We start from the raw sequence: 27,973 nt of genomic DNA, 5'->3' as shown, positions 1-27,973 counted from the left end.
GATAGAGTAGAACACGAACCGCCTAATATTAATTGGTTACGAAGGCCCAGGGACATAAAAATAGTGGCCGGTATTGCAGGCCCGCATTATTAGGTTCCAGCACCGCTTATTTCAGCTGTGAAGCAGTCATTCTATTTATATGGTACAATCATTATACTAATAACACAATTGGGTTATTTACTTCATATCTCATGACCTGCTTGCTGATGTTCCCGTCTACGGGCTCTAATATTAAATAGCCACCGCAAAAACACTTCAGCACAATATTTGAGGTATAATTTGCGGTATTATTGTGGTAGCAATAGCGAATGCCACTCAAAACTATAAGAATAGCGATTGCCACCCAAAACCATAAGTAGCTGACCCACAAACACAAAGGCACAAACAAAGGCAATTGCATATTACCCTCTACTGAAACAAAAGTCACAGCTGCTACCAAGGCAATGACGTAGCACGCAAGAAAAGGCTTGAACCGATTGTGCCTCGACCTTATCATGGGCTGCGCAAATCGATTAGATAGCGTACTAAGCCGCATTGAGTAAGGATGAGTTAAGGACAGGCGAAGGAAGCTTTAATCAGGGTCAGCAATGGGCTCTTAAGCTTTTGTAAATCTAAAAAAGGAACAGCATGGTTAGGCCCTCTTTAGCTTGGAATCTACCTTTTTAAGAGACATCTTATACATAGGTATAACATCCAGTCCTCTGTGTGAGGATTTTCATAGAGACAAACAAGACCTCAACACAATCTAATGAAGTATGAATGAATCAGAAACAAAAAAACTGGGCAAAACATCTCGGCACTCTAAGGCCGCCTCCAAAAATCTTCAACAGTATGTTTGTTGACGACTTCTGATTCCGATTCGGGATAACAAAATAGAATCCATTTGAAAAAACAACTTTCGCAAAAGAAGAGCCTGAATCGAGTTGCAGACAACACAAGAATTCAAGAAACCAGTCGACCAAATCTGATCGCATCACTGCTTTGCGGTAGGCGGGATGACAGCTTTTACCCATGCGGGAACACAATCTGCCTTGCTATTAATATCAAAGAGTCAGCAAGCTGAAGTGGCAGTGATATATGCCGTAAAACTGACGATCGCTGAAGCAGACGGGTTCTCGAGTGGAGACCGCGCAGTGAATGACGTAACGTGGGACGCCCCCTGGCTAGGTGGCGCGATGACCTCCGAACGGTGGCCGGCAAGAAGTGGACGAGGAGAGCCAAATCAAATCAAAATCAAATCAAATCAAATCAAAAAAGTTTTATTCAACATAAATGAAAGTACATACTTGTTGAACGTCAAAAGAATTACCGCCAATTCACAAGAATTAGCCTCCGTCCTGAGAAGAATTGGCAAGAAACTCAGCGGGCATGTTTTTTTTTTTTTTTTTTTAATTTAGATTTTTATTTTTATTTTAAATATATATTTTTTTTTTAAATATTCATATTACAATAAGTAATTATAACATAACAATTTTACAATATTGAAATTCCCGGAGCGAGCAACTCATTCCCACTTTGTGCAATCTTCTAGATAATCATTGACTTTATAGTAAGCTTTATTGCACAGATGTTCTTTAATAGTTTTCTTAAACCTATGTATATGTAGGTTCTGAACATATTGTGGGATTTTGTTGTACAGGCGCACAGACAAACACCCGAATGAATTTCGTATCTTATGTAACCTACTCATCGGCACAACAAGCTTGTGTTTGTTCCTAGTATTTCTATTATGTACGTCCGACATCTTAGGAAACTCCTCAATATGTTTACGAACATACATCAAATTTTCAAAGATGTACTGGGATGGCATAGTGAGAACTTTAATTTCTTTAAATTTTTCCCTCAGGGATTCCCTTGAGTGCATGTTATAAATAGCACGTATAGCTCTTTTCTGCAGAATAAATATCATTTCTACATCGGCCGCATTGCCCCATAGCAAAATGCCATAGGACATGACACTGTGGAAGTAACTAAAGTAAACTAAACGCGCCGTGTCCGCATTTGTTAACATTCTAATTTTTTTTACTGCGTATGCTGCAGAGCTAAGCTTACTCGCCAATTTATGAATATGAGGTCCCCACTGCAGTTTGGAGTCCACTGTTATACCAAGAAATACGGTTGACTCAACAAGCTCCAATGATTCCTCAGAAACAATTACATTACTATCTACTTGTCTCACATTTAAAGATGATTTAATACATTTTAAAGTAAATTTAATACATTTCGTTTTCTTACTATTCAATAATAGGTTATTGATACGGAACCAATGAACCACACACGAAATCGCATCATTCACTTCGTCATAGACTTGTAATTGTCGTTTAATTTTAAATAATAAAGATGTATCATCTGCGAATAATACGACCTCGTGTCGGGACTCAATAAAACTAGGCAAATCGTTTATATATATTAGAAATAAAAAAGGACCCAAAATGGAACCCTGAGGTACACCCATTTTCAACGTGGTGTCTGAAGATCTATTTCCTTTCACATCTACTGTTTGTATCCTTCCTGATAAATAGGAAGTAATAAGTTCCAATGCACCATCCCTAATACCATAGTGATGTAGTTTCCTCACCAATGTTTCATGTTCAACACAGTCAAATGCTTTGGATAAGTCACAGAAAATTCCAAGACAATCATGCGATTCCTCCCAAGATTGATATATATTTTTGATTAGATAAGCACCTGCATCAGTTGTAGAGCGACCCCTTGTAAACCCGAATTGTTTATTATGAAGCAGGTTATTTGAATTAAAATGTTCTAAAAGTTGTGTCAAAATAATTTTTTCAAAGATTTTACTCAACGTAGGGAGTACTGAAATAGGTCTATAGTTAGAGGGGTCATCAGTACTACCAGATTTAAAAAGAGGAATCACTTTACTATGTTTCATTAAGTCAGGAAATACACCACACTTAATACAATCATTAAAAATACTAACAAGATGAGAAGCAATAATGTCTATTACAGACTTCAAAACCTTTACTGATATTCCCCACAAGTCAGCTGTATTTTTTACATTAAGGCTATTAAAACTTTTTATTATATTGTTTGAATTAATTTTCTTAAATTTAAAAATTTCATTGCATTTCTTGACATGGTTATGCAATAATATTTCAGCTGCTGTGGGGGATGAATTTAGAGATGTGGTAGTTGAAACTGGAATGTCAGAGAAAAACTTTTCAAAAGCATTAGCCACATCTTCATGACTAGTTACCAATTTATCGTCTATTTTTAACGAGAATTCTTGATGGCTATTTCTGACCTTTCCACTTTCTCTACCAATGATGTTCCAAGTCATCTTTATCTTGTCAGGGGCATTTTTGATTAAATCACTTAAATGTAAAGATTTTGCCGCTAAACAAACTTTTCTAAATAGTTTGGAATAGTTCCTGACATATTGATGAAATGTTTCATCATTATTATAAGCTTTTTCAGAGTACAGATCATACAATTTTTTTCTACTTTTGTACACTCCGGTGGTGGCCCACTCGCTGAACACCGTTTTGTTTTTTAATGTTACAGTTTTAGGAATAAATACATCAGTAAAGACCATATTAATTCTCTCAAACATATTCTGGTATGATAAATTTGGGTTTTTGTTATAAATCATTTCTGAATGTTCTTGCTTAATATTATTTCTAAACTTCTCAATTCGTTTTTTATTAATAGGAACAATCACAAGAGTATTTTTATCTTTAGAATTCATAATAGATTCAAAAGACACAAATTGTCCACTATGGTCTGATGTTAATTGATTAATAATTTTTTTGTTAATCGGTGTTACATTTGTAAATATGTTATCTAAACATGTTGCCGATGTGGTCGTTGTCCTAGTAGGCTCTAGAAATAAGTTTGGGAGGTTATATGACTTTAACAATGTTCTGAATCTAATAGTGGTATTTGTGTTTTCTAAAAGATTGATATTATAATCACCACATACAAAAATTTGTTTATTAGAGACAGAAAGCTTTAGCAATACATTTTCCAAAATATTTTCAAAAGAATCATATAACGCATCAGGAGGTCTGTACACACTTACAACAATGAATCGCTCAAGCTCTACACAGGCCATTTCAATAATCCGTTCCACAGAGAGGCTCACAATGTCTCTACGTTCCTTACATTTATAATCTTTATTAACAATGATCAGTGAGCCACCTCGTATAGCATTCTCTCTGCAGAAGGAACTCACAACCTGGTGATTTTTAAAATTACAATTTAATTCATATTTTTTAAGCCAATGTTCAGTTACACATAGAACATTGACTTTATTAAAATCTAGGAACAAATCAATTTCAAGTTCTTTACCCATCAAACCTTGTAAGTTCTGATGCATCAGGTTGATCACAGTTGTTTTCAAAGAAACATTATTTGTTGATGGGTTGTGTCCAAATAAATCATGTTTACTGCAAGAGGTAAACTCTGTTGTCTTAAGATTTAATTTAAATTACTTGGAACGGATTCCAAATTAATAAATGTCATATTTTTTTCCTGCTCAAAAGAAGCAGTAGGTTGATTAGCCAAATTCATGGCTAGATAAATATGTAAAAAATAATGTAGCGAGTTTGCTACTTGTCTAAAATTGTAGCTACCTAAATAGTATTTGTTAGGTTTTGTCATAATAATACATTTATTTTTTATCATGCAATTAATGTCAATAGTATAGAATGTATTTTCTGATTTGCATGGTGTCATGACATAATAATTATTTACATTAGAAACTGTTTGCATGAAATCATTAATGCTATGTCTTATTTTATTTTCTGCTGGCATACTCTGAATAAATGGAAATGCAAACATGATGATCTTTTTCACCTGTAGTGTTAATAATTGAGCCGTAGACCGGGCTCAGTGGTGTGGATTGAGAGAGGCCTATGTCCAGCAGTGGACGACTATGGGCTGTTGATGATGATAATGATGGTGATTAATATCAAGTGAAATTCAGCCTACACACAGTTTTGGAACACTAAACATTGAAGCTAGCAACTATTGGAGCTACTAGAGGTAATCTTTATGAATTAAACAAAAGTAAGATTAAAATAAAATTGAAATGAAATATCTACCTGCGGACAGTAGAGGGGCAGCGATCTAAACAATTACTTAAATTTTCAGAAAAAATATTAGTTTCTCTAAAATATGTCGATAGATCCACGTCGTTGAATTGTAAACGCCGCGGCGCCGATGGATTTTAGTTCATATACGTACCCTGTCCTAAACTTAATATTAAATATTAAAGTGATATGTTTACTGCTTTAAATAAAAAAAATTTAAACGAACAATCACCTAATTACGGGTTATAAGCTATAATCACATTTATTTGTTTTATGCGTGAAATTAATTACAGCCCGTTCATAATTATATCGTCAAACAATGAAATTGTATCGACCTAAATTGTGTCGATAGATTTCAATATTTATTTTGTATTCAGCTCACAAAATTTTAAAGTACGCGTGTTTTATTTTGGCTATTTTATTTTATCTTTGTACTTCTATGTATTTTTACGTAAATGAAGTATGATGATTATTAAAATCGTGCCTTCTTTAGGTCATGTTTAGTTCGTGGGATCTTTTAGCAACGTCTGTCTTGTCAAAAGCAAAGTAATATTCCTATAGATTAAAAATCAAGAGAGAGAAAGTTTTTTACTGGTGGTATGACCTCTTGTGAGTCCGCACGGGTAGGTACCACCGCCCTGCCTATTTCTGCCGTGAAGCAGTAATGCGTTTCGGTTTGAAGGCTGGGGCAGCCGTTGTAACTATAATGAGATCTTAGAACTTATATCTCAAGGTGGGTGGCGCATTTACGTTGTAGATGTCCATGGGCTCCAGTAACCACTTAACACCAGGTGGGCTGTGAGCTCGTCCACCAATCTAAGCAACAAAAAAAACAGCTACTCTTAATCTGCGTCAAGCAAACGGTGAAATTATAGATCAAAATCTCACTTACAAACTTATTTAGAGCAGTCTTAGACATCTTCGAGTAGTCCTATTTTGCTTTTGGGAATCTAAGATTGCGAATAGATTATATTTGATTAAAATTTTATACATGAATGTTTCAAGTGTGCTTGTGTGTCCAAAACAAACAAGACTCAATTTAGTTTCCCTTATTTGCTAAGTTCTCTCTCGGCAGAGAATAGACCCTACTCCCGTGTGTCAATATCATCAACCCTTTTACTGTGTTGGCTTAAACTAATTTAAACTTCAACATTTACCATTTCACTTTCATGCTACTCTTTCTTTTACTCAGAAGAACAGAAAAATATTAAGCGTACCTTTATTTGGCCCTGATAGCTTCAACAAGATGAAATTAACCAACTTACAAAGGGTCAAAGTCTTAACTGCAAAATGCTAAGCATGGAAACAACAACCTAGTGGAAATGGAGTTATTAAGGTATTATACCACACATTGATGGTATTTTAGTTGTAATTGTATGTAAATCCAAAACTGCCGCCCATAACGACGACAACAAACGAATACAGAATATGAATTATTAAATAAAACATAAAACAAGTCAAAAAGTTTGTAGTTTTGTAAGTCGTCGTGGCCTAAAGGATAAGACGTCCGGTGCATTCGTTGTTGCGATGCATCGGTGTTTGAATCCCGCAGGCGGGTACCAATTTTTCTAATGAAATACGTACTTAACAAATGTTCACGATTGACTTCCACGGTGAAGGAATAACATCGTGTAATAAAAATCAAACCCGCAAAATTATAATTTACGTAATCACTGGTGGTAGGACCTCTTGTGAGTCCGCACGGGTAGGTACCACCGCCCTGCCTTTTTCTGCCGTGAAGCAGTAATGCGTTTCAGTTTGAAGGGTGGGGTAACCGTTGTAACTATACTGAGAACTTAGAACTTATATCTCAAGGTGGTGGCGCATTTACGTTGTAGATGTCTATGGGCTCCAGTAACCACTTAATACCAGGTGGGCTGTGAGCTCGTCCACACATCTAAGCAAAAAAAAAAAAAAAATACCAAATCAAAGACGAATATTTTTTTATATTATTATGATAACCATATTAAATATTTATACTAATTACTTTGTCCACTTTATTTAATGTAACATAAATGTTCTACATACGTATATTTTAATGAATAGAGAAACTAATTCGAACCATTATTTTAAGCAATGTTAATCCATTTTGACCGCATCCTAATAGCTCTCCTTTTAGGACTGATGATATTCTATACTCGAAGGTTGACAAAAGGGAAATACGTGTTATCGAATAAATCAAACCGGCAATGTAATACTATACGTATAGTTATTATACATATATCAATAACAAATATCATAATAATCCCACCGAAACAGGAACCAACTCTAAATAAACATACTTGATTTTCCTTAATGTTTCGATGTTAAGGAAATAGTTTATTTAACAATGAATGGTAATCAATTTCAATTATTTATTAGTTATTGGATTAGTTAATTTAGAATTGTAAAGTGATTAACTACGCCAAATTTAATTAGGAATATAGAGATATTTTTATATAGCTTGATACGGATATTTTTCACATTAACATTGTAACAAATGAAGCGGTTTTTTTATAGTACATGAAACAATTGTTCCTGCAATTTGCGTTACTTTCTAAAATAATAAAATAACATTTTAAAAATATGAAGCGCATTTAAAATGATATCAGGCGCCCTTAATTTAATCCTTTAAGCGTTGTAATCAGTTTTCGATCGAAGCACGCACTCCACTCCGTAAGATTCACGATACTTATGGAATAATTTAGAGATCCAAATAAGTGTTTAGAGCATGTTATACTCTAAAAAGAATACAAAACATGAACTCCGTTTCATTACGTTCGGAGGTGGACGAAGGAGATTCTCAATTAGGCGCAAATGTTTTTTTAGCAAAACAATTTCATTATTACGCTTAACTCCAGACTGTTTTATCTGAATTCCGCGATTCCCGTTTATAAAATTACATTTGAATTAAAAAAAAAGATGTGTAGTGTCGTGGGACACCGGATAGGAACGAAGTTCCTTATTATAAAAATATTAGTTTTAAGTTATATTCAAGGTATAAAGAAAATAAAACTGGAGGTTTCGCAATAACCCACGGTCATTCGGTAACGTGCGAACTTATTGTGGTACACTTCATTCACGGTTGTGTGCATAAGAGTTAGTGTATTGCGCAAACGAACGTTCTGAGATCGTGGTGAATTAATGATAAAAAATATGTTATTTTTTGTACGTTATTACAAAGTTAAATCGTACACTGTGTACATTACTAATTTGTACGTTATTACAAAGTTAAGTCGTACACTGTGTGCATTACTAATATAAATCTTACGTTACGGACGTTTTTTACTGGTTAGGGTACCACTCCGCATCGTCCCATAAGGAACTTCGTTACAAAATAGAACTCGTCAAAGTATTTTCTTAGATAGCAGCATCGCAGCTGAATAAATGCAAAAAAACGTTCCCTTTTTCTGAATATTGTTTGATAAAATTTATTTGGCTAATAATGTAATTTAATACGAGAAGGTGCCGCGCTGAAAGTAAAAATGAAATTTTAGGAAGTATACGCCTCAAGAAACGGATAATACAGAGCATATAAAATTCGCAGAACCTCCTCGATTTATGTTTCTCTACTTTTATATTGCTTAATTCCTGTTTAGTCAAATATCTCCCTTAAACTAAATATACATTAGCTTTATTTTTTTTTACTAGCTCAAATTAGATCGTCACGACCTAAATCAACATAAATAGTTCCGGTTTGACAGCCATTATATGACTGTGACTTCAACCTCATGTCTCAAAGTGAACCCTGGCATTCACATTATGAGGTCTGATAACCAGCGCACCATATGAGCCGTAAGTTCATTGATCCTGTGGGCTGTTCAATACAGTTTCTCTTTATGGCACTTTTATTAGCATCATATTAACATGGTATTTGCATGTTGTGATTTGCAGGTTGCCCTTTCGACAATAGCGTTTACAATTAAATTCCAAAAGCAAATTAGCAATTTATAAGCTTAATATTTATATTATTAAGAGCTTTAGTGAAATAAGAGGAGGAGGGCCGTTCGAATCGTCGATAATCCCATTCTCGCGGATCGTTTGGAACCTTTGGGTCTGCGGAGGGACTTCGGTTCCGTCTGTATTTTGTACCGAATGTTCCATGGGGAGTGCTCTGAGGAATTGTTCGAGATGATACCGGCATCTCGTTTTTACCATCGCACCGCCCACCACCGGAGTAGAGTTCATCCATACTACCTGGAGCCACTGCGGTCATCGACAGTGCGTTTCCAGAGGTCTTTTCTGCCACGTACCATCCGGCTATGGAATGAGCTCCCCTCCACGGTGTTTCCCGAGCGCTATGACATGTCCTTCTTTAAAAGAGGCTTGTGGAGAGTATTAAGCGATAGGCAGCGGCTTGGCTCTACCCCTGGCATTGCTGAAGTCCATGGGCGACGGTAACCACTCACCATCAGGTGGGCCGTATGCTCGTCTGCCTACAAGGGCAATAAAAAAATAATAATAATAATATATATATGTATTTTAATATTTAAAATTTTAATTATCTACCTTATTGCCAATTAGTAATGTTACGCCACATATAACAAATATGTATTAAAATATCGAATAAATAAAATCATAGGCAACATTTTAATTAAATTTGATTTAGAGCTAGGTTCTTATAGCCTTTTTTCATACTGAATATCGAAGTAAATTAACTCTGAAGACAATACCGGTTTAAGAGATAAACCACCCGCTGCGAGATTAAGGTCGTAGGGAAGCATACCTGTCCGACTTGACGTCAAATCGCGTCGCCACCCGAACACTACCTAACCTATACACATTTGCAGCGGCTTGGCTCTGCATTGCTGCATTGCTGAAGTCCATGGGCGACGGGAACCACTCACCATCAGGTGGGCCGTATGCTCGTCTGCCTACAAGGGTAATAAAAAAAACTCGAAAGTATTATTCTGGATGTCTATATACAAACTTTCATATGTTTTTTAATATTTTAAGTATAAGTCCGAACGCAAGTCACTGTCAAACAGGTAGGTGCATGATCTTTCTGTCCATATTGTAACTTCCCACAATGCTCTACAGAACGTTTCTATCACGTACCATTCGGTCTTGTAATGAACTTCCCTTCTGGGTGTTTCCTAAACGCTATGACATGTCTTGCTTCAAACGAGGCTTGCGGAGAGTACTGGCGACGGCAACCATTCAACAGCAGGTGGGTCGTATGCTCGTCTGCCTACAGTGGCTATAAAAAAACCAGCAACATTAAATTAATGACAGTATTTTATGAATGTCGTACACAAAGCCGCGAGCATCATATCGCGGCATATCGTGTCATAAATGTGCTCTCCGTTTCCCAGGGCGCGCCAATCTAGCGGATTAGCCGAGCCCGCTTCCTAGTCCCTAAATAAACAGATTACACCATTTCAAAATAATTCAATGAATATTCTTAGCAAGTTTCGCAAGTAACAAATTGAATAGCGATGTTCTTTTGTTTCATTAACTTTCGTAATTAAATTCGGAGTGCACTCAGTTCCTCTTCCCTCCGTCAATATTTCGTTTCGGCCTTCCGACGGAAACGTTCTTGCTGTATTAGAGTTGTTAGATTTGTTAGATTAGTTGTTGTTAAATGAAATTGGATTATGTTCAAAACGGTCTCAGCTATTTTTTGATAAGCAAAATTATTTGATCACTATAAATAAAACTCCTATTACCATTTCTAATTAAGTTTCAATACCTCGAAGGTGAAAATTTCAAAAGTTACTAACCAATAAAATTTTAACGTCCAAAATCTTTAGCCTGCTTTAAATTGTCAAGCAACAGCTATGAAACAACCAATCACGTTGCGTAAAAAAAATTCACACCAAACGCATATCTTATATTTAGGTACTTAGTATCAACAGCAAATACCCTTGTATGCCTTTATAAAGGGCTATCTATATTTGGCTAACACTATATTGTCAGACTAGCCGTACTCGCCTGCTTCGCTGTACATTTAAAGTTTACATTATTATTTATTGTCATTATTATTAGGGAGTCCAACACTCATATAAATATTAGCGTATCCATTAAAGTACATGTATTTTCTACTTGGATACCAAGTTTCAAGTCAATCGGATGCATGGTTCAGTAGTTATAACGGAACATCCGTAAAAACCAATAGAAATAAAAACCAATAGATTTATATATTAGTATAGATTATCGCCCATTTATACAACACCCTGTGAACGTTATCACACAGATTTGATATACATAATCGAACGTTATCGGTCGTGCGTCACAGTCCGAACGCCCACCGCATAGCTGTCTGTATCAACAACAGATATGAAATCGAATATCCAGATTGAAAGAGGCACGCCCATTGCGTTATGAGATAATTACGAACGATTTCAGACTCTATATTAAACAGCTAAATAAGATATATAGCATATAAACTGTAATCGAAATTGATTGGATAGAGAATCTATATATTAATACGTGAAGCAAAAACTTTGTACCTCATTTTACGAAAATTGCGCGGTCAGATAAGTATGAAATTTCTGACATAAAAAGAATGTTTAGAAGGAGTGCAGAACGCAATTTAAACTCTGCATTAAAAATACATTAAATCGATAAAAAAAACTTGACACATCTACTATGTATTTGACACACACACATTTGTATATATAATCTTTGTTTATTGTCAAACTTTTGTTATTGTTTAGTCTGTGGTGAAATTGAGAATAGGTTAATATTGTTTATCTTTAATATTATTTGTCTATAGTGTAGTATTGACGAAATCTGTGATTATAGAAGTATAATAATCTGACAATAGAACCATAATAATCTTCAAACTTATAATTTCAATTAATTATAGTCGAATTTCGACTACTGCGTGACCAATAGTTTAAATTATTAGACGAATAATCGTCACATACGATCCGGCTTTGAAACGATCGCTGGGTTTCGTGAGTGCTAAAGCTTTTTTTTTTCCTACCTATGCTGATAGCCTTGAGAGGCTATTTCAGCTTCGCCCTAACGTTTGTAGGTGAGCTCACGGGGCTCAAACCTGACTACGATGCTAACACGAACCCTAGCAAGAGTCGTGCTTCGCAGAATCTACCACCGGATCGGAAACGCGACCCACTGAGAAGATCCGGCGAGAAACTCAGTGGGCTGTGTCTGAGAAGCGTGTTCTTTTTCGAAATATATCTGAAAACAGCGGTAAAAAGCGGATTCGTTGCGCCGCTGGAAATATGACGTCGAAAATGAAGCTGTTGGAAATATGGGAGCCACAGCGCGACAAAATTTGTTCAGTTACCGAGTCTTGTATCACTGATACTTCTTCGATCTACATTTGGAATGGTACCATTCTATACCATTTGACTGACTCGGTCTCGTCGGACTCGTTGTTTCGAGTCCCACATCGGGTAAACATTCGTGTGAAGAACAGTTTTGTTTGTTCTTTATCTGGGTGTTTATTATCTATTGTAAGGTTTGTTGCAAAATAATTAAATTAAATTTAATATGTCAAAGTTAAGGCAATTTTCGGATTGCCAAATAGCAACACTGTTAGTGGGAGCAATGGCAGTAGTGGGGACGTGACATAATAAAAAAGGCGGTGGTCTGAAAAAACGAGACAAAAAGCAGTGTATTCAGTAGTGAGCAGATATCTAAAGATTGTACAAGTGGAATTAAAAATAAAGCAATACAGACTTAAGTGAACTACTGCAATCTGTGTATTATTTCCTGACTGTTGGAAGCGGAGTTCTACACTATATATGTTTATATTTAAACGAATATAAGTTTAAATGTCAGTCTCTGGTACTCATAACATAAGGAAGCCTAATTTGGGGTCGGATGACCGTGCGTAATTTGTTCCCAGTTAATACTAATACCAGTAATAATAAATAATAATAATAATAATTTTTTACTAACAATCACACCACGTTAACTGGTCCCGTGATAAGTTCGTAAAGAACTTGTGTTACAGGTACCAGATAACGGAAATAAATGTAAGATTTTTATTATACACATAATATATTTAAGATACATCCATAACCCTGGAAAAGACATTTATATTTATCATACAAATACCTTCCCTTGGCGGGATTCGAACCCGCGACCCCCTTGTGTAGTGACCATGTCACTTACCACTACACCAGACGGCCGTTGAATATATTTATATCAACAAGCAGACACCAATGCACAAGTAGATCCTTACGCGGAAGTGGTATCGGATTGGTCACATATTGAGAAAGTCCGATACCCACCTATCCAAGAGAGCACTGACCTGGAAGGTATCTGGCAAAAGGAAGAGAGACTATCCCAGAACAACTTGGCGCCGCTCGGTGGAGCAGGAGCTAGGTGTCTTGGGCATGACGTGGGAGGAGCTAGAACAGACTGCCCATAAGGGGAGGGTGATAGGGAGGGATATTGGCTTTTCATGAGTTCTGTCTCATGCGAGGTTTGGATATTGGTTGTTGAGCAACAGGAGGTTTTAGTCGGTTCGACTCCGACATGCCCCGCCCGCCAACGCCAGAGGAGGGCAGAAGTCCGGCGATAAGAACCAACTGCCAAGACCGAGGATTTCATGCGAGCCCTACACCCCAGCAGAGGGTAATAGGAAAGAAAGAAGAAGAAGATTTATAATATTTGGTTGATCCGAAGCATTTTCGCTGGCTTCGTATAAACAAGATGGAAAGCGTTGAAAACATCAATTCCCTAATAAGTAATTTTTCTTTGGCTGCGATAACTACAAATCAGTAAAGCCGTCCTGTGGGACGTCAATGTAACTTTCATTTATTAAGAGCCTTGTCGTAATTCAATCAATTATGTATCTCACTGAAGTCCGAAATCGAATTAAGTGTATGAATAATCGATATATGAGTCATTAACAAGTCACTGAACGATACACGATGTAATAAACATTAATTGTATTATATTTCGTATTCATAAAACCCGGTCACTCTCCACTGAGACTAGCTATGTATTTGTATATAAAACATTAGTTTTTTTTAAACTAGTCGCGCTCGAAGAGAATAAATATAGATCGAATCAGTCTTTCTTTATTTTTAATAAAAATCAAACCCGCAAAATTATAATTTACGTAATCACTGGTGGTAGGACCTCTTGTGAGTCCGCACGGGTAGGTACCAGCACTCCGCCTCTTTCTGCCGTGAAGCAGTAATGCGTTTCGGTTTGAAGGGTGGGGTAGCCGTTGTAACTATAATGAGACCTTAGAATTTATATCTCAAGGTGGGTGGCGCCTTTACATTGTAGATGTCTATGGGCTCCGTAACCACTTAGCACCAGGTGGGCTGTGAGCTCGTCCACCCATCTAAGCAATAAAATAAAAAATAAAAATGTTTTTATATAAATAAATAACCGATCAATAGTAACTAAAAGAGAGTGACAAAGAAATCAATCAGCAATCGGTTTTTGTTCACGTCCCTATTTCACGGGAATAACAAAACAGGACAAACACACAAGACACAGTTCGGCGCACAAAGGTCGAACTAAAACGTCCATTACGCGAAGAGGCCAACAGGGATATCCCTCAGTAATTAATCTCCATCATCTCAGAAGCCGGGGGATAGTTGGTGAGTTTGTTAGCGATTACGTCGTATTATACGTTGTCAGTTATTAAACGACCCAATTACAACTTTATTAGTTAGCGCCTGAAGTCTTGATTTGCGCAATGCGGAATTTGCATTTTTATTTTCATAATATCTTAATGTAGCGGCTAGTGATAATTGAGAGAAATTGAAACATGAATATTCATTGAGAGGTCGAGATCTTTCTAGATATATCTATTAAGCCGTGTACCAAGCTTTTTCATTGCTGTGGATGGACTAACTTACGACCCACCGCGGAACGTAAATCTTCATCGCGGCAGAAATAGGCAACGGTGATACTGTAGTGCGGTAGGCAGCGGCTTGGCTCTGCCCCTGGCATTGCTGAAGTCCGTGGGCGACGGTAACCACTCACCATCAGGTGGGCCGTATGCTCGTCTGCCTACAAGCGCAACAAAAAAATAAATAGAAACTTTAAACCTATGTCTCAAGTGGGGGGTCTCATTCACATTGTTTGAATAGCGGTAACAAGTCAACACTGTGAGTTAATGTATGTATCTAGAGTAATTTCAAAATCATTCCAAAAGTATTCAGCATTAAATGTTTAATTTATTTGATTACGTTTAACCTATTACAAAAAGTACGAGGGTCGGGGTTTGTTTAAATAAATAAATAAAAAACCTGTTACATATATACATTTGTATTTTGTATATTTTCGTGAATGTAAATCCCACGCTGCTTCTCTAACATTTAATCTTTGAAATGGACGACTTTATCCACGTTATTTTTAACCGAAAACGTGTTTTGAAAAATAAAAATAAAAAACATTTACATATTTTTCTTTTTAGAAGAAATACTATAGTAAATCATTATAGATATATATTATTTAATCCATCCATTCTGTATTCTTATTTATAATTTGAAATATAATTTGAATGTAGTAGTAATAAGTTTCAATAAAAAACACTCATTTATTTCAATCCAAACGTTTTCTGTATTATCTTTTTTTTTTTTTTTTTTTTATTGCCCTTGTAGGCAGACGAGCATACGGCCCACCTGATGGTGAGTGGTTACCGTCGCCCATGGACTTCAGCAATGCCAGGGGCAGAGCCAAGCCGCTGCCTACCGCTTAATACTCTCCACAAGCCTCGTTTGAAGAAGGACATGTCATAGCGCTCGGGAAACACCGTGGAGGGGAGCTCATTCCATAGCCGGATGGTACGTGGCAAAAAAGACCTCTGGAAACGCACTGTGGATGACCGCAGTGGCTCCAGGTAGTATGGATGAACTCTACTCCGGTGGCGGGCGGTGCGATGGTAAAAACGAGATGCCGGTATCATCTCGAACAATTCCTCAGAGCACTCCCCATGGAACATACGGTACAAAATACAGAGGGAACCGAAGTCCCTCCGTAGACCCAGAGGTTCCAAACGATCCGTGAGATCGGGATTATCGACAATCCGAACGGCCCTCCTCTGTATGGAGTCAAATGGAAGAAGCTGGTATTTGGGAGCCCCGGCCCAGAGATGGGAGCAGTACTCCACGCGAGGCCGGACTTGTGCTTTATAAAGCAAAAGCCTTTGTCCAGGCGTGAAGTACCGCTTCGCTCTGTTGAGGACTCCCAGCATTTTGGACGCCAACTTGGCTTTGCCTTCCAAATGACTCCGAAACTGGACATCGCTTGAAATGTCGACCCCAAGTATCCCAATACTCTCGGAAGGTTGCAGGGATACTCCTTGGAATTGCGGCGCCATGACAAAGGGGTCCTTCTTCGCAGTGAACTCGCAAACTTGTGTCTTTAACGGGTTGAATTGAACCAATTAGTCTTCTTAAAATAATTTAAAGGTTTGATTTACATATCGTCTACCACTGTTCAGATTATGAAAAAAAAAAATGCGTATTGTGCCGCGTCATCTTCGACAACCAAGCGGACCGCCCAGGCAAGGTAGTTAAAATGTACTATGCCAAGGTAATCTAAACTTTCCAAAATCTGCGTAGAATCTATAGTTCGGGACATTTTATATTATTTTCTTATTTCAAAAGGCAAGGTACCAGTCCTTTTTAAATAGAATCAATCGAAAGCATTAAGCTAAAATACGTGGGTATCCGAAAAAAGATCTTATCAATTTCTTTGGCGTTATCCGAATATACATTTTAAACATGACATCAAGTGTACCTGCCCACTCGAAACAAAAATATCAATGCGAAAATAATAAAGTTGCGAGAAACTTGAACGGAAAATGTCGAGCTGTGAGGAGCTTCAGGAGCTTTTTTAGCCTTTAATCCGCGTCTATATTTAGATTGTTACCGAATATCGCTTAATCTTTTTTAATTGCTTAGTTTGATGTGCGAGCTCACATCCTACCTGGTGTTAAGTACCTTTTCAAACCAGAATATATTATGGCTTCATGGCTGAAGTAGGAAGGGTGATATTACCTAGCCGTCCGTTGTTTGACTATTAAGAATATGTGGTATGTCAACCTTTGTGTCGATCTGAAATTGATGGCGTGAATAATTGAATATGAATTAAATTGAAATCGAAACAAGAGTGTCTCGAATGATCGAGAAATACTAGCATCAGCAACCCACAGCATTAGAATGCATGCAAGGCGTTTGGAATACGTAGTATTTCAGATTCAAATATAAAAATTCATGTGTATCATTCATGTGTATTTTACTATTTTATACATAGGTATATTAAATTTTAGTATGTTTATTTATGCATACAAAGTCATATGTAATCTATATAAGTACCTATATTTAACATTATGTGTATTCTATAATACTGAGATGTTATTTTAAGGAAGATTTTTGTTTTGGTTTTGTTCTTTTTTTGTTTTGTTGTTTTTTGTTATTCTTTTGTTAATGCACCTACCATGGATTATCTCTGCACCACCCTATGGTCGACTGGAAGAGAATGCCCATGGCATTAAGTCCGCCTGTGTACAAGTTTTGTTTTGTGCATAAAGTATAAATAAATAAATAAATAAAAATTCTGGTAGAGAAGAAATTCAATAATACTAGTGGTCCCGCAGTAGTCGAAATTCGACTATAATTAATTGTAATTGTAAGTTTGTACACTATTATGATTGTATTTTATACTTCTATAATCACAAATTTCACCAAGACTACACTATAAAAAATATTAACAAAGGCAAACAATATTTAATCTACTCTCAATTTGACAACAGACGCCAAGAACAAAAGTTTGACAATAAATAGTATGCATGCGTGTGTGCGTCAAATACATGGTATGTAGTGTGTGTAATGTTTTCTTTATTGATTAAATGTATCTTTTATGCATTATTTTAAAAAAATATTAGCATTGTGCACTTCTTCTCTATATTCTCTATAAGTGTGGAAAATTTCATACTCCTCCGTCCGCACAATTTTCGTAAAAAGGGATACAAAGTTTTTGCTTCACGTATTTATATATAGATAGTAAATTGAAAAGGATTTTAAAATGTTATTGTACATTGTTAAGCACAAGTGTAAAATTTATAGATTTTCTTTATACGAATTATTATTGTATACCTTACTAACGATTTAATAAAGGTAAAGATCCAAAGGTCGACACTGTCGTAAGGATTGACGATACTGCTAGAACGGTTTGTTCCGTTTATCCAATAAAAATCGGATTTTCAAATAACACAAATTTATTTTTTGTGACCAGCCATGTTTCATTGTTCATTTTGAACGCTACATGTGGCGCCGGCGTGATGGACGAAAAATAGCTTGTTTAATGGACCCATCCACAGCCGGGAGCGCTCATTGCAAAAGGATATCAGAATTAAAAAAATAATTGGATAATTTCTGTAGAATAATCATAGTTTCTATCTTTTATTTAAACATTTACGAGTACAATTTAAATTATGTAAACCAATAAATGTTACGATGATGTTTTAATTTTGAACGAACAACGAATTGATCCAGTGTCTGATATGAAATCACTTCAGGCTCTATTCCGTAGCTCCTGCAAACGCGACCATGGTCAATCAAGTACTGAGCGATTATCAAAGCTCATTGACACCAAAACGCGACGGAATAAGGACTATCAACCATTCAAAATATCCTACACCCTACACTTATTCAAAACCTAAATTTATTTCGCCGAATTTTTTCTAGGATACCTTGGTAATATAGTAACTCCCGGAAATCCTCGAAACCTATTGTTCGCGTACAGCCCTCGGAGTATACAGCTGTTTGCTTGCTTTCTTTCGGAATAGCCGGGTTTCAAAAGAATACAAATTTTGCGACCTCGGTAAAATAATACAGGTATTTTCATGAAATAAATAAGTGTACAGGAAGCAGTCACAGTATTTACTGGGTCACAATAATTGAGATAAAGTTTCATAGAAGAGGAAGCAGTCAAATCTTTAATTTAAACTCAACATGTGTTTTTGTTTCATTTTCATGTTTCATTACTGGTGGTAGGACCTCTTGTGAGTCCGACGGGTAGGTACCACCGCCCTGCTTATTTCCGCCGTAAAGCAGTAATGCGTCTCGGTTTGAAGGGCGGGGCAGCCGTTGTAACTATACCAAGACCTTAGAACTTATATATCAAGTTAAGTGGCGGCATTTACGTTGTAGATGTCTATGGGCTCCAGTAGCCACTTAATACCAGTTGGGCTGTGAGCTCGTCCAGACATCTAAGCAATAAAAAATAAAAGATGCAATCAATGATGGTACCATTAAGTAGGGCGCGTAAATTTGGTACCATCGACTTTTTTTTTATCATCGCTTTACCACTCTAACAAACATACATATTATCTGTGGTAGAATCTATTCAAAAAATATATATTTCCTTTGCGTAATAAGTGGTGGTAGGGCGGCACGTACGCACATTACGTGCCGTATATTCGACGTGTTATTTTTAAATAAAAACACATCAGACGTCAAAGAGTTGCGTGTACAAATAAATGATTCCAGTTTTCTCCACTTAGATCCGGAATTAAGATATCGCGAAAGTCACACAATGCCTGGTTTGAATGGTAATGTATTTCGGTACTTTTGACATAGGATTGCGTACGAAATTACGAACTAATATTAATGTTTGAAACTATTTGGCTTTGCTCACTACACAATTTTCTTCGTAAAATCAACGATACAGTTAAGTAAACATTTTTAAATTTTATTCTTTTGCAATTTATTTATTATTAGATCTAAAAAAAGAAACTACCGATGATTAATAAAAAAATGAATACTAGCAATATTTTGTATATTAAATATGTTTTTCATATGTATGAAACGTCTTGCGTTGACAAATACATAATTTTTAATCTATAGATCAGAAAATAATAAATAATTACATATATACAAAGTTCACAAATGCAGTGGACCGACCAAATTAAAACTGCAGTGGGAGGTCCCCTAAATGAGTGCTGTAGAATGGCCTCGAGCAGTGAGAGATGGCGTGACATCGTGAGACGGATGAAGTCTGCCCGAATGAAGTCTGACGGATGACGATCACGACCACTCTGTCAAGAGTGACACGATTGAAGAGAAGAAAAAATATACAAATCTAACTGCCAGCTACATTACGTTACGTCTTTAATAGTACCTACGTATTAATATAAGTAAATAATCTGTTCACTGTAAATGCCACGCCCTGTTTCAATACAGCTTGTTTCCATTGATTTAATTTATGTGTAATGTCTACTAATAGTTTTTATTTTCCGTTTTTGTAATTCATGTGCTTTTTTAATGAATCACACGTGATAATGATTTTTTACCTCCACCGTGTTTGAGAAGACAAGAACTAATAGTTTTGTTGACATCTCTTTCAATTCGAGATTCAATTTAAATGGCCACAATTTTAAATTTTCAATACTACAGGGCGATTGAATAAATGTTACGAAGCTCGCATACAAGTTGGGCCGGATCAATCTCGACATTCACTTCAAGAATCATTAAGCAGAAGCGTTCGGGCGATCATTGAGAATTTATAGAAAGAAAAGTGAAAATATATAAGGTTGAACTCAATTTTATCGATTGACGCGCGATAAATTTTTATAAGTCGCTTAAAATCCAAGTTACACAGGAACGCCAGTATCATTAATGAAGGGAGAGAGAGAGAGAGAGAGAGAAAGAATAATGGTTATTCTGTCGCCTTTGTTAAAAGGAGGTAAGTCGTAAATAGGAAACTTTCATATTATCTTTTAGCGAAACGAAACCTTGTTTGAATATGATGAAGATACAGATCTCTATATTTGAATAATATCGAATCAAGACTGCGCACCTTGCTTTGCTGATGTTAATAAGCGCCAGCAGCCACTCGGCATCGGACATATCTTACGGTAGTCAGCGGCTTGGCTCTGCTTCTGGCATTGCTGATGTCCATGGGCGACGGTAACCACTTACCATCAGGTGGGCCGTACGCTCGTCTGCCTACAAAGGCAATAAAAAAAATATCCTTACAAGCATTCTATAACACTTATCTAGGTCATTATCCTTGTCTCGGTTTTAATAGAACCCGATGTTTTTTTTACATTCAATGTCAACATACGTCTACAATTTACATTTGAGTTTCGAAAAAGATTCCCCACAGGAATACATCCAAAAAAAGCTCGAATAAGAAATAAATGGGGAGTGATGAAATTTTTGGCGAAACTTTCGTATTTGCAACTTGGGATCAATTTGAGTTGTGAGAGATGAAAAAAAAATATAGTGAACAATGAGGCCTGGATTAGGTAAGCAGTAATGTTTGAAGTAGAGAAATTACAGGCACTACAAATAGCTTAAAGTAGGCCGGGGAAAGAAAAGTGACATGTGTTTTCTTGTCGCATACTGGTGGTAGGACCTCTTGTGAGTCCGCACGTGTAGTACCCACCCTGCCTATTTCTGCCGTGAAGCAGTAATGCTTTTCGGTTTGAAGAGTGGGGCAGTCGTTGTAACTATACTGAGACCTTAGAACTCATATCTCAAGGTGGGTGGCGCATTTACGCTGTAGATGTCTATGGGCTCCAGTAACCACTTAACACCAGGTGGGCTGTGAGCTCATCTACTCATCTAAGAATAAAAAATAAAATAAAGCATATAGGCCGAAAATATCTTAGCTTCGTGACATTTGATAACGACTTATTTTTAGTATACTGATTTTAATTAGCAATTATTCTTAAATTGTTCATAGAAACAATTTCACTTTTAAAATTTTCAATATATTGGCTTTATTTTATGCCAATAACTAATATTCGAAAATTGTCTTTTCATTAATTGACTTTCACAAATGAAGAGTGATAGGTTTCCAATAATTACATTTAAGACGCAATTGAATTACCACGACTAAGATTTATCACTGGAAACAAAATTTTGTAGAAAATGGATCTCAATCTATATATATAAAAGAAAGTCATGTTAGTTACACTATTTATAACTTAGGAACGGCTGAACTGATTTGCCTGTAAATTGGTGAGGAGGTAGCTTAAAACCAGGAGAAGGACATAGGATACTTTTTATCACGTTCCCGTGGGACGCGACATAAAACGTGGTATAACAAAACGCAACTGATATGGAATAACAAAACGCAACTGACTGCTAAACGTAATATATTCTAAGTAGAATTTTGAAGTTGACCGGTTGATGTGTTTGAAACAAACCGTGTGGCGGAACAAAGTTCGCCGGGTCCACTAGTTCTAATATATAATTGACTTATGATTCAAAGTTTTTCAGACACGGTGCACAACAGGACTTCTCTGACTTATTTTCGTCGTCAATTATTAATGTGTAACTTACCAAAACAAGCAATAAAACATAAGAAAAAACGCCCTAACTCCCTAGCTAGATATACGAGAAAAACTACTTGAGAGAACGTATGTCACGACAAGAGTTAATAGATACAAGAAAGTTGAAACCTCACAGTATGTTTCAAGGATTCCTTTACCACGTTAAACCAGGTTTGACGTGAACATATTATGTGCCCGTCTAGAAATATAAAGAGTTGCAAACCCTATTTCTCTCTTTATACATTCCAAGGTGTTATACAAAAAAACGACAACTACACAAAACCTATAAAACCATAAAACATTATTTAGGAATTTCTGAAACTTATACCTTTAAATGAGCAATTCTTGTATATTAATATATATATATATAATCTGAATCTCGGAAACGGCTCCAATGATTTTCCTAAAATTTTGTATACACGGGATTTCGGGGGCGATAAATCGATCTAGCTACGATTTATTTTCAGAAAATGTTGTTTTATTCGTGTTTTCAATAATCAACTCTTCCCGACATCTATTGACGAATAATAATACTATTTTTCTTAATTGAGGGCAACTAACCAAGATGGCGGTCATCATCTAGTATACATTAATTAAGTAACAATTGAAATAAGCTGTCGTTTAGGATTCGATACGATTTGAAACGGACAACCGCAAATTGGATTAAGGACATTAATCTCTAAAAAAAAAATGGTGACTACGTTAAACGAATGGCACACACCTCATTTAAGTTAACAGGATCAAGATGAGAATCCGCCGAAACGTCGCGACGAACAATTCGAATTCATAACGAGCTACGTGAAAATTCAAACGTAAGGTTGTGTTACAGCTAACGCACAATTTCCTTCGTACCTACTTTTTTATTGTTTAGATGGGTGGACGAGCTCACAGCCCACCTGGTGTTAAGTGGTTACTGGAGCCCATAGATATCTACAACGTAAATGCGCCATCCACCTTGAGATATAAGTTCTAAGGTCTCAGTATAGTTACAACTGCTGCCCCACCCTTCAAACCGAAACGCATTACTGCTTCACGGCAGAAATAGGCAGGGTGGTGGTACCTCCCCTTGCGGACTCAAAAGGATCTACCACCAGTAAAAATTGTATCGAGAGGTGAAAGGTTATTTCGTTTAAGCGACATTTTTCCAACTTTACAGGAGAGCCATTTAAAGTTTAAAATTTGGAAAAAATATCATAACAAAAAAACTTCTTCAGCTATTTGAATCGAGTAGACTTCATTGAAGTTCAATTAAAAACATCGAAGTGTTAATACCAAATAAAACGGACCTTTAATTACAAAGATAAATAATAAATATATTTTTATTTATTTATTTATTTGTATCCATAAATGTTATGTATATTAAATATTTATATACGTATGTTTAAGTAATATCACTATACACCTACCAAGGTCCATCTCTGCACTCCCCTAAGGTAGACTGTCAGAGAATGCCTATAGCATTAAGTCCGCCTTTATACTGTCAAGTATAGAAAGTTAAAAATAAATAAATAAATTTCGCGTATTAAGCAAAATGTCACTTCAACCAAAAGCCTTTCACCCTTCGTAATGTTAATACATATTATACATGTAATGTCGATTCGATAAAGTAACACGTCAGAAACATGTTTATTCATTTGGGATCGTTCGTCTTATGTCAGCGCAGTCTATTAGACGTAGCAGCTTAAAGCTTAACAAAAAACGCGTGTTTTTGTTCAGACATATGTGCAGATTCTTCAGTAAATTGATCATCATTATTTCAGTCCGAAAATAATCCTGCGTGGCGCATTGAAGAATACGATTATGATTCCGACAATAGTTGACATTGCTTCTTGAATAGCTCAGGTTGGGTATCAGCATTTATTTAATTTTATGCTATTAACAAATAAACGCTTTACATTAGATACAGCGTGAATTCAACACCGAAATTCACCAGCTTTCTAATAAAAAAGAATCATCAAAATCGATTCACCCAGTCAATAGTTATGAGGTTACAAACATAAAAAAACAACAGTCGAATTGAGAACCTCCGCCTTTTTTGACGTCGGTCAAAAAGAAAAATGTAGTTCTTCATTTCTTCTCTTCTTATCACATGTCCAAACAACTCGGAACTTCCTAAGCCTAATTTTATCAATTACGAGGCTTACTCTACCACCTCCTTTGAGATAGTTGTGAAACTCTATATCAACATAATATATTATTATTAATATCACGCTCAGTTCAACAGCGGGAGTTCGCGAACATCGGTGATTTTTAGGAAATATTTTAGACAAAACTTACAGAGCGTTTGTAGCCTTGTAGCGCCAGTCGTATATTATACAAAAAATTGTATAATACACATTTCGTGACTGCGAACAAGTAAGTTCAATGGCATTGAGAAAATAATTGAATACCTCGAATGAGGTTTCCATACGTTATATTAATCAACAAAAATGTCAAAGCTATCGGACAATAACAAATATTTTGTTACGTGTTCATGTTACATTAACATCTGTTTCTGTTTGACAATTATTATTTATACAATTACCTTTCGTGTATGTATTAAATTACGTACTGATAAAACTTTAAACAATAGCCATAACAAATTTAATCAAGGAATGTTTTATTTTTCAGCTGAACAACCAACCAACCAATGTCCGTTTCGTTAAGTATAGAAACTTATATAATTAAAATACTCAAAGCGATCGCGTTCACACACACATTCAAAGCCCTTAGTTAGACACATGAACATCAATGCAATTTATCTCACCATATACTGTAACCTAAATAAATTAATTAATAAACATACAGTGTCACAAGAGCACTCGATAACTTCAAATCTATATATATATAAAAATGAATTGCTGTTCATTAGTTTCGCTAAAACTCCAGAACGGCTGGACCGATTTGGCTAATTTTGGTCTTGAATTATTTGTGGAAGGTCCAGAGAAGGTTTAAAAGGTAGATAAATATGAAAATGCTCGAAATTAAATAAAAATAACAATTTTGTTTTCACTTTGATGTGTCCCCCGTCGGACGGATTCCTTTTATTTGTTTTAAGTTTATTTTATACAAAAGTTTAGGTCTTTTATTTATCGATTGAGGCACTACGAAGTTTGCCGGGTCAGCTAATATAATTATTAACTAACAAATTTTCTGTTCATACGATGAAATAAATAACGCGTCTAAAAATATAAGTCGGTGAATACAAATTTCTATTAAGTTCATCAAACAATTTTGTAATTTGAAACGAAAAAAATAAAGCAAATGTTTGATGATATCACTGCACTTTGCCGCGCCATGCGAGGGCCGGCCAGATGTTTCCAGTAATAATACTACTCTTGATAACCCACCCATCTTTGAAACAGTAATTGCTACATTTTTTTGATGTGAAACATCTAAAGTCGCACGTAAAACCGATTGCTAGCGTGGTAATCGCTGTGCGCAAGTGACTGTTTCTTAATATTAAAAATTTATTTTTCATTATACCACATGAAATTCCTGTCGTAAACAATCTTTTTTTTTTATTTTTTATCTACACCTGTTCAAAATAATATCAACGTTTCACATTTGCCAGCCATTTCGCGACGGCTTACTTTTTATTACTAATTTCTGTAACCAAAATAATATTTATAAAAAAAAGAAAAGAAAAGACGTTGGAATTATTCCTATTGTACCGAAAACCTTACAGGTAATATATTATAATCCCGAGCAGCGTTCCTTGCACACTTACATCCCATTTACGCTGTGACTCTGTAATGTGATTGGGATCATTCGCTTTTATGGCACTCTCCTCATTAACAATATAGTTCTAGAAGGATGTTCGAAAGGTCAAAAGGGCAATACCTAATAACGAGTTTATTAAAGAATCGAGTAACAAAGAAATATTTTGTTTCAATCGCAGCGTAAAGTTTACATAATATTGTGAATTCGACGTACTACGCACACAAACGCGACTATCACCACGATTTACTTAGCCAATATCTTTTTAAATTATTTGCAACTGATATTAACATATAAGCCTATCACTACATAACGCAACGGGTTAAATACGCAACGGATTTTGATGCGGTTTTATTTAATAGATAGAGTGATTGAAGAGGAAGGTTTATATGTATAATAACATCCATTAAATAGTAGAGAAATCAATAATAAATTACAGTTTCCGAAGCGAAGCGAGGGCGGGTCGCTAGTTAACAATATAATATGGTCGTCACTGAACAACTTGAGACCGATTTCCATTAGCACAACGGATTTTTCACTCTTCAGCCGGAACGTGTTTCTTCCTTCCTGCACTATTGTGAAAATTCTTGAGGCAAGTCGGCATCAAAACATAGTCGTCTTCCGTCCTTTCTAGGCGACCTAAGAAATACAGTCTCGAAACTTCGTGATTACAAGTTGCTCCGAAGAAAAGCTTTTTCACCGGTATTACTACTTACTACTTTGAATGGCATTTTTCGTGATAAAATAATGGCCAAAAGTTCGCGGCCCTAATATAGAAACTAGAGAGTTTGTTGACTTTACAAGACAATTGCAGCAGACTGTCCTTTGAATAGCAGACAGGTAGATTTATCTTATATCAATTAGAAATCTAATTCCAAATAAAAACTTTTTATAATTAAGGTCAAATCGGAGATCAATCATTACTCTGTCTTCTGTCATCATTTATCATTGTTTTCTTCTCGTCTTGCATGAGTGAGATCGTATTGCGAATTTAATACCTCATTAGACCTGAGTGAACGAGAAAAGTTAGATTAACTTTATTTCAGTACGGAAAAAAAAACTCTAAAGGACAAACCAGACGCTACAGGAAGTTTAGCGGTAATTTTGACGAGTTTTAGTTTTGTTGTTATTACTGTTCTTATGATTTCATTTCTAACTAACTGTCCTTGATTTAATGTAGTCACAAACTTGTTTAGAATCATAAAAACAATCACAATTGTTGAGCAGGAAGGATTGAAATGTTACATTTGAGAGACTGATAAAAGATCCCACTTATTATGTTTCTGAAGCGGATCATTATACATACCGGTTCGAAGGCCACTATCAACACAATTGAGACCTAATGACTCATGGTGGGCGAGGTCATTCGAAGGCAACGGTATCTATTGCTTCCGTTTACCGCTTAGCAACAGACAGGAATAAAAAATGCAATTTGAAGTTTATACACAATCACCTAATCGTGTACTAATATCTTTTTTTTTTTTCCACAGGAGAATCCCATTGTTAGAATGGCACGACAATATAATGAGTTGGCAAGTAGCAAGCAAGAGCACTGATCTTGATATATTTGAGAATATTTTTTATAAATATTGTAAATTAGTTAGACATGTTCTCAAATAATTAATATTGTCCAGTTAATGATAGATTTAATTTAATCAGATAGTAACTTACATATGTGTGTGTGTGTGTGTGTGTGCGCGCGTGCGGCTGTGTGTGTGTGTGTGTGTGCGCGCGTGCGGCTGTGTGTGTGTGTGTGTGTGTGTGTGCGCGCGTGCGGCTGTGTGTGTGTGTGTGTGTGTGTGTGTGTGTGTGTGTGTGAGCGTATGTGTGTATGGATAGATGGTATTTAGGCATCGGTTCAGTTCTTAATTTTTTTTCTGTATGCACCTGTCTTGAATTGCAATCTAGATTGTTATGTTAAACATGTTAAGCTTATAATTTCTATGGTTGTAATTTGTTTTGTGCATCAATAAAAAGAAAAAACAAAAAAAATGAGAAATTCGCCGGATCC

The 27,973-nt window shown here is 35.9% G+C and overlaps 1 protein-coding gene and 1 long non-coding RNA gene across 2 annotated transcripts in view; one reads left to right on the top strand and one right to left on the bottom strand.

The window, feature by feature from the left end:
• The window catches only part of _Bre4 (glycosyltransferase), a 188,677-nt gene that overhangs the window by 141,140 nt on the left and 19,564 nt on the right, over positions 1–27,973 (bottom strand). The gene's annotated exons all lie outside the window — the stretch shown is intronic.
• On the top strand, positions 27,217–27,961 carry LOC134200761 (uncharacterized). Its single transcript, XR_009975811.1, has 2 exons — positions 27,217–27,340; positions 27,453–27,961. It is a non-coding gene; the product is annotated as an uncharacterized LOC134200761 (long non-coding RNA).

This window comes from Bombyx mori, chromosome 3, assembly GCF_030269925.1.
Source record: "Bombyx mori chromosome 3, ASM3026992v2".
NCBI classification, from domain to species: Eukaryota; Metazoa; Arthropoda; class Insecta; order Lepidoptera; family Bombycidae; genus Bombyx; species Bombyx mori.
The sequence above is the reverse complement of the archived record's forward strand: the minus strand, read 5'-3'. Positions and strand labels throughout refer to the sequence as shown.